Source organism: Staurois parvus, unplaced genomic scaffold (genome assembly GCF_062004578.1).
Source record: "Staurois parvus isolate SC_StPar_1 unplaced genomic scaffold, SC_StPar_1.0 ptg000272l, whole genome shotgun sequence".
In the NCBI taxonomy this organism is placed as follows: domain Eukaryota; kingdom Metazoa; phylum Chordata; class Amphibia; order Anura; family Ranidae; genus Staurois; species Staurois parvus.
In genome coordinates, this window is record NW_028318068.1 from 3,652,000 (window position 1) to 3,660,179 (window position 8,180).

Here is an 8,180-nt window from a genome sequence, read left to right on the forward strand (position 1 = left end):
GTAGCCCCTCATTGGTGTCAGTGGGAGGAATAGTGCCCCATCATTGGTATTAGTGTTGAGCTCGATATTCGAGTTGAACATAAGTTCGACTTGAACATCGGCCGTTCGTATGTTTGCCAAACACACGAACAGTAAGGGTGGTAATACCGCTGAGCACCCCACAATTCACTGTGCTCTTACAGTGCATTGTGAGAGCAATGATTGGCCTGGTGCAATGCTTTGACTAATCGCAGTACAGTGCACTGTGAGAGCCATGATTGGCCAAACTCACAATGGCTTTGGCTAATCATGGCTCATGGCTAAGTCCACGCCCCACACTATATAAGGCTACTTACACTGCAGCCTTGTGAAGTGTGTTGCTGGATACTGCCGAAGACAGAAGGGAGGACACTCTCTCCGAAAAAAACAAATCATTAAAAAAAGAAACAGTGTGGGTTCCCCCCTAATCCACACTAGACCCTTTTGGGTAGACCCCACAGTAATTTTTTTTTTTTAAAAAGTGCGTGGGGTTCCCCCTAAAAGCCATACTGGGGGGGGGGAGTATGTGGGGTTCCCCCTAAAAGCCATACCAGGCCCTTTAGGCCTGATAGGACTTTTAAGGGGAACCCCATCCCCCAAAAATGGGTGAAAAAAGCACAGGCCTAGTAGGGCAGGAAAGAGGGGGGTGATCGAGTCACCAGTGCAGTGCAGTGTCTTCAAGTGACTGGTGTGGTGGTGATCAAGGATACTGACTGGTGACAGTATATAAAAAAAGTAAACATTTTTTTTATTCAAGTTTAAACTTTTTTTTTACGTTTTTACACTGGTCTTGCTTGTACATTGAAGATCACTGGGTTTCCCATTCATGAACAGCTTGCTTTTGACTGTGATCTCTGATTGGCTAAGCTAATCAGATAGTACAGGTAGCCAGGTACCATGTGATCTCTGTGGGCCAATCACAGATCACAACAGTAAGCAAGCTGTTCATGAATGTAAAGCCATTCATCACAGGTTGTTTACATTGTTATGATGTTATCATGTGATCGCTAAGACCAATCATAGCAATCACATGATACCCGTAACAGTGATCCTCTTTGCCTGTCACAGGAGGGGTGCGTTGCATGCCCCAGCGCGCGCACAGCACGCTCCTAAACTGAAGCAGGCTGAATCACACATATATACGTGACTGATCCTGCACGTGCCACCATGCCGCAGTTAAATTACTGTAGCAGGGTGGCAAGTGTTTAAAATGAGATTTATTTACATGAAACCAAAATCCATCCAAACACCAGAACACAGCAAACATAAAAATATAAGTGAACCAAAAACCCAGTGACAGAATACCTAAATAAACAACCTAACAAACAGATAGCCTAACTATCAACTAACTATATACAATATGTACAACATGGGAACACAGAAAAGCAGGGGAAAACTGGAGGTGCAGGGAGCAGATGGGAAGGGAAACCAAAACTTGTCAAAGGTACAAACCATCAGGGTACAGGGCAGGGACAAGATCAGGATCAATGGCAAAAAGAATCTGGCAGCAGCAAGACACTGGAGTGAGAGGAGCTAGAAGGGGAGGACCTAAATAACATCCCAGCAGCCAGCATATGCTCATTACTGGGACCTGCTGGCTTCTGGGAGACACCCGCTGGTGGACACCAGAACTACCACCTTCCACTCTGGGAAGCACAGTGCCACCAGCAGGTGATTCAGGTCCTAACACTTGTTCTGGGTCCAGGAGCCTGGAGGCTTTGTAGAGCTTGGGTGTTATAAAGCCTCCACTCCCAGGTCCACATTTTACCTGGTAGCCAGACCTCTTTATTAGTCTTAGCTGTCCTCAGAACATTTTATATGGTAGCCTGCTGCTGGGTGAAAAGGCTGGCTACTGATAGAACACCAAAAGGGTACAAGCAGACAGTGGTGTACTTGGGCAAGGCCACAAATCTGTTGCCCTAGGTGCAAAATTCTTGGGGGTGCAAAATTAGAAAGGATTCAGGGTGAGAAGAGGAGATCAATCTGTGCCCTCTTCCGTTCTGGTACTGTCTGCATTGCGCTCCCTACTCTTTCTCCCTCTTAGGCTTTGTAGGTGGGTCCACTGTTAATGGGACCCCCACAAATCTGAACCTTTATACATTTTAGCGCACATCATACCAAGTTGTGGCATGGTTTTGAAAAAAAGTCAGCAACTTCTTTGCCACTTTTCTCACATAAAGGGCAGCCCACTGAAGTGAATAGACTTCCTTACACGCAATGCGTGTGAACGTGCCTAGGACCGGTTGCACACGCAAGTGTGAACCAATCCTTAGTGCACATTGTGTGAAAAGCCCTCAAATTCACAGAATAAGTTGAGATCTGTGTTGAATTCTGCTGCCTATACCTCCAGATCTATTGATCATTCCTACATGTGATTTTTACTGACATTATGCTTTTTGTACCATATGCTGAGTCCAGGGGCAGACTGACCATTTGGAAACTCGGGCACTGCCGAGGGCCCGGGGTCAGTAGGGGGCCCCATGAGATACCCTTTTTCATAGGCTTTTTTGAGTTTGGGCAAGGACACAGGGGCCCCACGATCCCCTATTGCCCGGGGGCCCCATGAGTTGCCAGTCCAGCCCAGGCTGAGTCTGAATTGGTGACAAGTTTAATTTAGGAACGTGTAGAAGATTTTGGAAAGTGAAGAATTCCTATATTACTGACTGGAGGAGAGAAGTGTAGGCAGTCCGCTGGTAAAGCTTAGATTCCCGGGATTGCTGTTTAAATAATTAATCTGCACCATTCATTACTCACATCGACTTATCATATTATTACCCAAGAATGATTACCAGGAAATGAAAATGCACAGAAATGAACAAAGAGCAAAGCAGTCGTATTTAATAAAGGAAATGCTGATTACCTATCGCGGCACCTGGGAAGAAAACATTTCTCTCTCAAACAATTACACATACCTTCCGGCGGTAGAAATAATGTATTCTTACCTCTTTGCAAATCAAGTTCCTGCAAGGTATATTCGTTCTTTTATGTAAACCGTAACTGAAAGTATAACTAAAGGCAAAGCTTTTTATTTTTTGTTCTAGACAGTGGAGAGGGATTAGAACCCCTGTCAGGTTTTATTGCTGTCTGTGTCCCCATTAGAGACCATTATCTTCTCTATTTGTCCTGATAACCATTATCACTGAGAGTACAACTGAAAGAAAATCCCACATTTCGGGTTGTCACCAAAACAGTAATAAAGGCGAAATCTTCTAATGGGGACACTAATTCTGGTGACTTCCTGTCTTGGCTATGGGAAAGGAAGTGAAGAGAAAACTCCCCAATGGGACACAGATGACAAAAAAAAACTGACAGGGGTTATAACCCTCTCTTAGGCCGGCCATACATGGGTCAAAAATCAACCGATTTTTGTCTGAAAATAAATCACACCTAAGAATAATCAGCCAATTTTCGCTCTGTTAGTGAGTCAATGGCAGCGGCCGATTTTCGTGGTTCTTCCCCTTTTCGGTGATCGGGCACGTTGAAAAATTCGTGAAAAACGACCAATTTTCGACTCAATGATGGTCAAATCGTACAATTGTTTTTCTGAAAAGAATATGCGCATGAGCTGTGACCTGGAAGGAACAGAAGTTTTGCATGTTATATGGGGTGAAATCAGGGGCGGACTGACCATTTGGAAACTCGGGCACTGCCCAAGGGCCTGGGGTCAGTAGGGGGCCCCATGAGATGCCCCTGGTACCTTTTTCATAGGCTTTTTTTAATTTGGGCAAGGACACAGGGGCCCCATGATCCCTTATTGCCCGAGGGCCCCATGAGTTGTCAGTCAGCCCCTGGGTGAAATTTATGACTTGGTCGGCCGATTTTCGAAATCAATGATAGCACCATCAAATTACCGAGCGAACAACGTTTCCGATTTTCGGACGAAAAATTGTTCGGAATGCAAACCATGTATGGCCTGCATTTCTGTTTGTAAAATGAAAAACAAGTTTTGACTTCAGTTCTACTTTAATGACCTATAGTTTGCTAAAGTCACCATGTGAGTGAACTTCCCTCCAATCCACCCCTCCTCCCCTCCGCTACATAAATAGCGCTGTTTTTTATTTTTTGGTATTATTTACCTTTTTAATGAAAAAGCCCCCCAAGCTGGTCACTCGCCTAGATGAATGATGTACAGAGTGCTGTCTGTGCCTTCTGGGATATGCATGTCCCGTATTCCAGGAGGCATAGCCCTTTATTCAGAAAGAAGGAAGTGGCCTTGTTTAGTGTTGTATCATCGGGAGGTGCAATGGCTGAATTCGGAAGAGCCGACAGGCCTATCGATGATGTCACAGGCAACATGGTGGCATATATATACATCAAGTGGGGTGCCCTATCCACGCTCCTGATGACGTTATAGGACGAAACATGTAGAGCGGGGCTTGATAGCACTACACTTGTCCTCTGAGAAGGAATCGCTTTTTGCTGGGATTTAAAGTGCCATACACATGGTTTTTATGTAAGTGCAATTTTAAGTGTTTTTTACCTAATAAATACAGTGTTACGCTATGGAAGTTTCCCTTTGATGTTTTTACTGTGGTGGAGGAGTACTGTGGAGGTTCTGGAGGTGTTTTGTTGCAAACGATTGATCGAGAGGTGTTTCCACTATGGAATCTGTCATCAGCGTATAGAGGTGTCAAGACCACACCAACGGCCAACTTTCCTGCAGGAGAGCGCTGCAACATCTCATGCGATAATTGACCTACCCTTCCAGGTGGTCAATTATCTGTGGTGATTGGGGCTCTGGAGGGGGAGCACTAATTGGAGCACTACGCACAAAGAATTACTATGGATAAGAAGATTTACTACTGGATCACTTAATATTCACACCGGATGCGGATGGGGGTTTCTTTGGGTTTTTATTTGGAACTTTAAATTTTTTTTGAACTTTTATATGTTTTCACAGTTATTAGGACTTTAATATATATATATATATATATTGTTTTATACAATTTCACTGTATACACAGTTTCATGGCATTGTATATATGTTATTTTTAGCACTATTGTCGTTTAACCATTTCCATACCGGGCAATTTTACACCTTCCTGCCCAGGCCATTTTTCAGGTTTCAGCGCTCTCACACTTTGAATGACAATTGCGCGGTCATACAACACTGTACCCAAACTAAAATTTTATCATTTTCTTCACACAACTAGAGCTTTCTTTTGGTGGTAGTTAATCACCGCTGGGGTTTTTATTTTTTGCTAAATTAACAAAAAAAGACCAAAAATTTTGAAAAAAACCCAAATTTTTCTTTGTTTCTGTTATAAAAGTTTACAAATAAATAATTGTTCTTCATAAATTTAGGCCGAGATGTATTCTGCTACATGTCTTTGGTGAAAATAACCCAAATTAGGATGTATTATTTAGTTTGTAGGAAAGTTATAGAGTTCACAAACTATGGTATACATCTGAATATTGATCAATCCTGAAGTACTGACAGCCAATCTAATCTCTTGAGATCCAAGAATGTCAGAACAGTACAGATATCCCCCAAATGACCCGTTTTTGCAGAGTAGACAGTCCGACATACTTCATAAGGGGCATGGCGAGTTTTTTTAAGTTGTATTTTTTTGTCATAATTTTTCGGAAAATTAAAAAATTAAAAAAATTATTTTCACTATTTTTTTTTTTACATACTGTCACCAGTGCAGTACAGCGTCATCATATAACTGGCATGGCGGTGAACAGGGACACTGACTGGTGACAGTATGAAAAAAAAAAAATATATATATTTTTTTAATTTTTTTTATTTTTTTATTATATTTAATTTTTTATTACTTTTTTTTTAATTTTTTTTAAGATTTTTTTTTCATATTTTACTATGACCAAAGTAGTACAATGTTACCATAGTAACATTGTACTACTTTGGGGAAGTGATCAGTATTTTTTTTTTTTACACAATTTGCTTATAGCAAAGAATTACTTTGCTATAAGCAAGCATTTACCTGAATGAAATCGATTCATTCAGCTTTTTTTTTTTTTTTTTGGGCTTAGCTGTGATTTGGTCACAGCTAATCACATGACATGTGCATGTGACCTGCTGTGACCATTCACAGCTAGGCACTAGTATACAATGGATGGCATCATGAATGAAGCCATCCATTGTATACAACTGTCATGTGACCTGCTGTGATTGGTCACAGCAGGTCACATGGTACCAGCAACGGGAGGCGGTACTCGGATCTGTCATCGGCCGTGTCCGAGGTGCACGGCCGGTGACAGATCGCACTGCTGCGCCGCTCTGCATTAGCGCAAACTGCGCATGTGCGGGAGCACGCCAAATGGCGTGCACCCGGAGTGCAGAGACAGTTTTGAAGCCGCCAAACGGCCATTGGCCGGGCGGCTAATTGTTAAGCACCTTGTATTCACTTATTGGTTTCTTTGGGATTTAGTCACTGGAGAGGAGGGATATAATTGCCAACCCATGGGGTATTATAGCACATGCACATTTGTGGGGACCCTTTGTGTAGTAGGGAGTTCATATATTTATTTAATTAACTATTTAAAGTAGTTTTTGGGAGAGGCAGCGCAGCAATTTTTATGTTTGTAACCACTAAATGTGTTTATGTGTGGCAAACCCCATCCCAAGCTTATGACCAGGACTGCCTTGTGCCAACTGTAAAGCATGTTGGCGGCACAATCATGGTTTGGGCAGACATATCTTGGTATTCTACAGGCCCCATCATCACCTTGAAAGGTAGAGTTACTGCCAGCGGCTATGTATGAATTTTGGTTGACCATGTACACCCCATAGAGCAGCCATTGTTTCCCAAAGACAGCGCCATTTACCAAGACTATAATACTCTGATTCACATGGCTGGTGTTATCAAATCGTGGTTTGATGAACATGCAGACGAAGACTCACACTTTCGCTGGATGCCGCAGTTGCCGGACCTCAATATCATAGAGCCACTATGGTCAATTTTGGAGAACACGTTTCGGGCTTGTAGGTAGAATTTTTGGTGGAACATCACACAAAGCCTTTAATGCAAAAATTCTCTTCCTTTTGCTGCTAACAATTTTTTTGTTGTAGTGTAAAATTACTGGTGTATATGCACAGTGCAGCATACGCCGATCAGCCATAACATTAAAATCACTGACAGGTAAAGTGAAAAGCATTGGTTAACTTGTTACATTGACATCTGAAAGTCAGTGGAGTAAATTAGACAGCAAGTAAACAGGTTGTCCCTGAAGTTGATGTTCTGAAAGCAGAAAAAATGGACATCACAGTTTGTTGTGTATGGGGCTGCGTAGATGAAAACTGGTCAGGTTGCCCATGCTGACTTGTGTCTACAACCAAAAGTGCCTACCATAGACATGTGAGCATCAGAACTGGACCACGGAGCAATAGTTGAAGGTGGCCAGATCTGATGACTCAAGTTTTCTTTTACATCATGTAGATGGCTGGGTGCATGTGAGTTGCTTACCTGGGGAAGAGATGGCACCAGGATGCACTATGGGAAGAATGCAAGATGGCAGAGGCAGTGTGATGCTTTTGACAATGGTCTGCTGGAAAACCCTAGGTCCTCCCATTCATGTGGATGTTACTTTACATGTACCACCTATCTAAACATGTAGTTGCTGACCAAGTACACCCCATTTGTGGAAAATGTATTACCTGATAGCAGTGGCCTCATTCAGCAGGAAAATGCACCCTGCCACACCGCAAATATGGTTCAAGAATGGTTTGAGGAATACAGCAAAGAGTTTGAGGTGTTGACTTGGCCTCCAAATTCTCCAGGTCTCAATCCAATCGAGCATCTGTGGGATGTACTGGAAGAGCAAGTCTGATCCATGGAGGCCACACCCCCAACTTAGTTAAAGGATCTGATACTGACAGCTTGGTGCCAGATACCACAGCATGCCTTCCGAGGTCCAGTGACATTCGTGCTGCAACATGTCAAGGCTGTTTTGGTGGCCAAAAGGGGACCTACTCCTCATTAGGTGGGTCATCATAACGTGGGGGCTGATTGGTGTACATGTCCGGTTTATTCCTGGAATCTATAAGATGCTGAGAATAGTGACTGGTGGCAGAAACAATGTGACTGATGTTACAGAACACCATCAGTGAGGTGCATCAAAAAGAAAACACCAAAGTGAACCAAAACAGTGCATGTGAACACACACACACAAAAAGTGCACTAGAGTGAGTCATGACCCCCC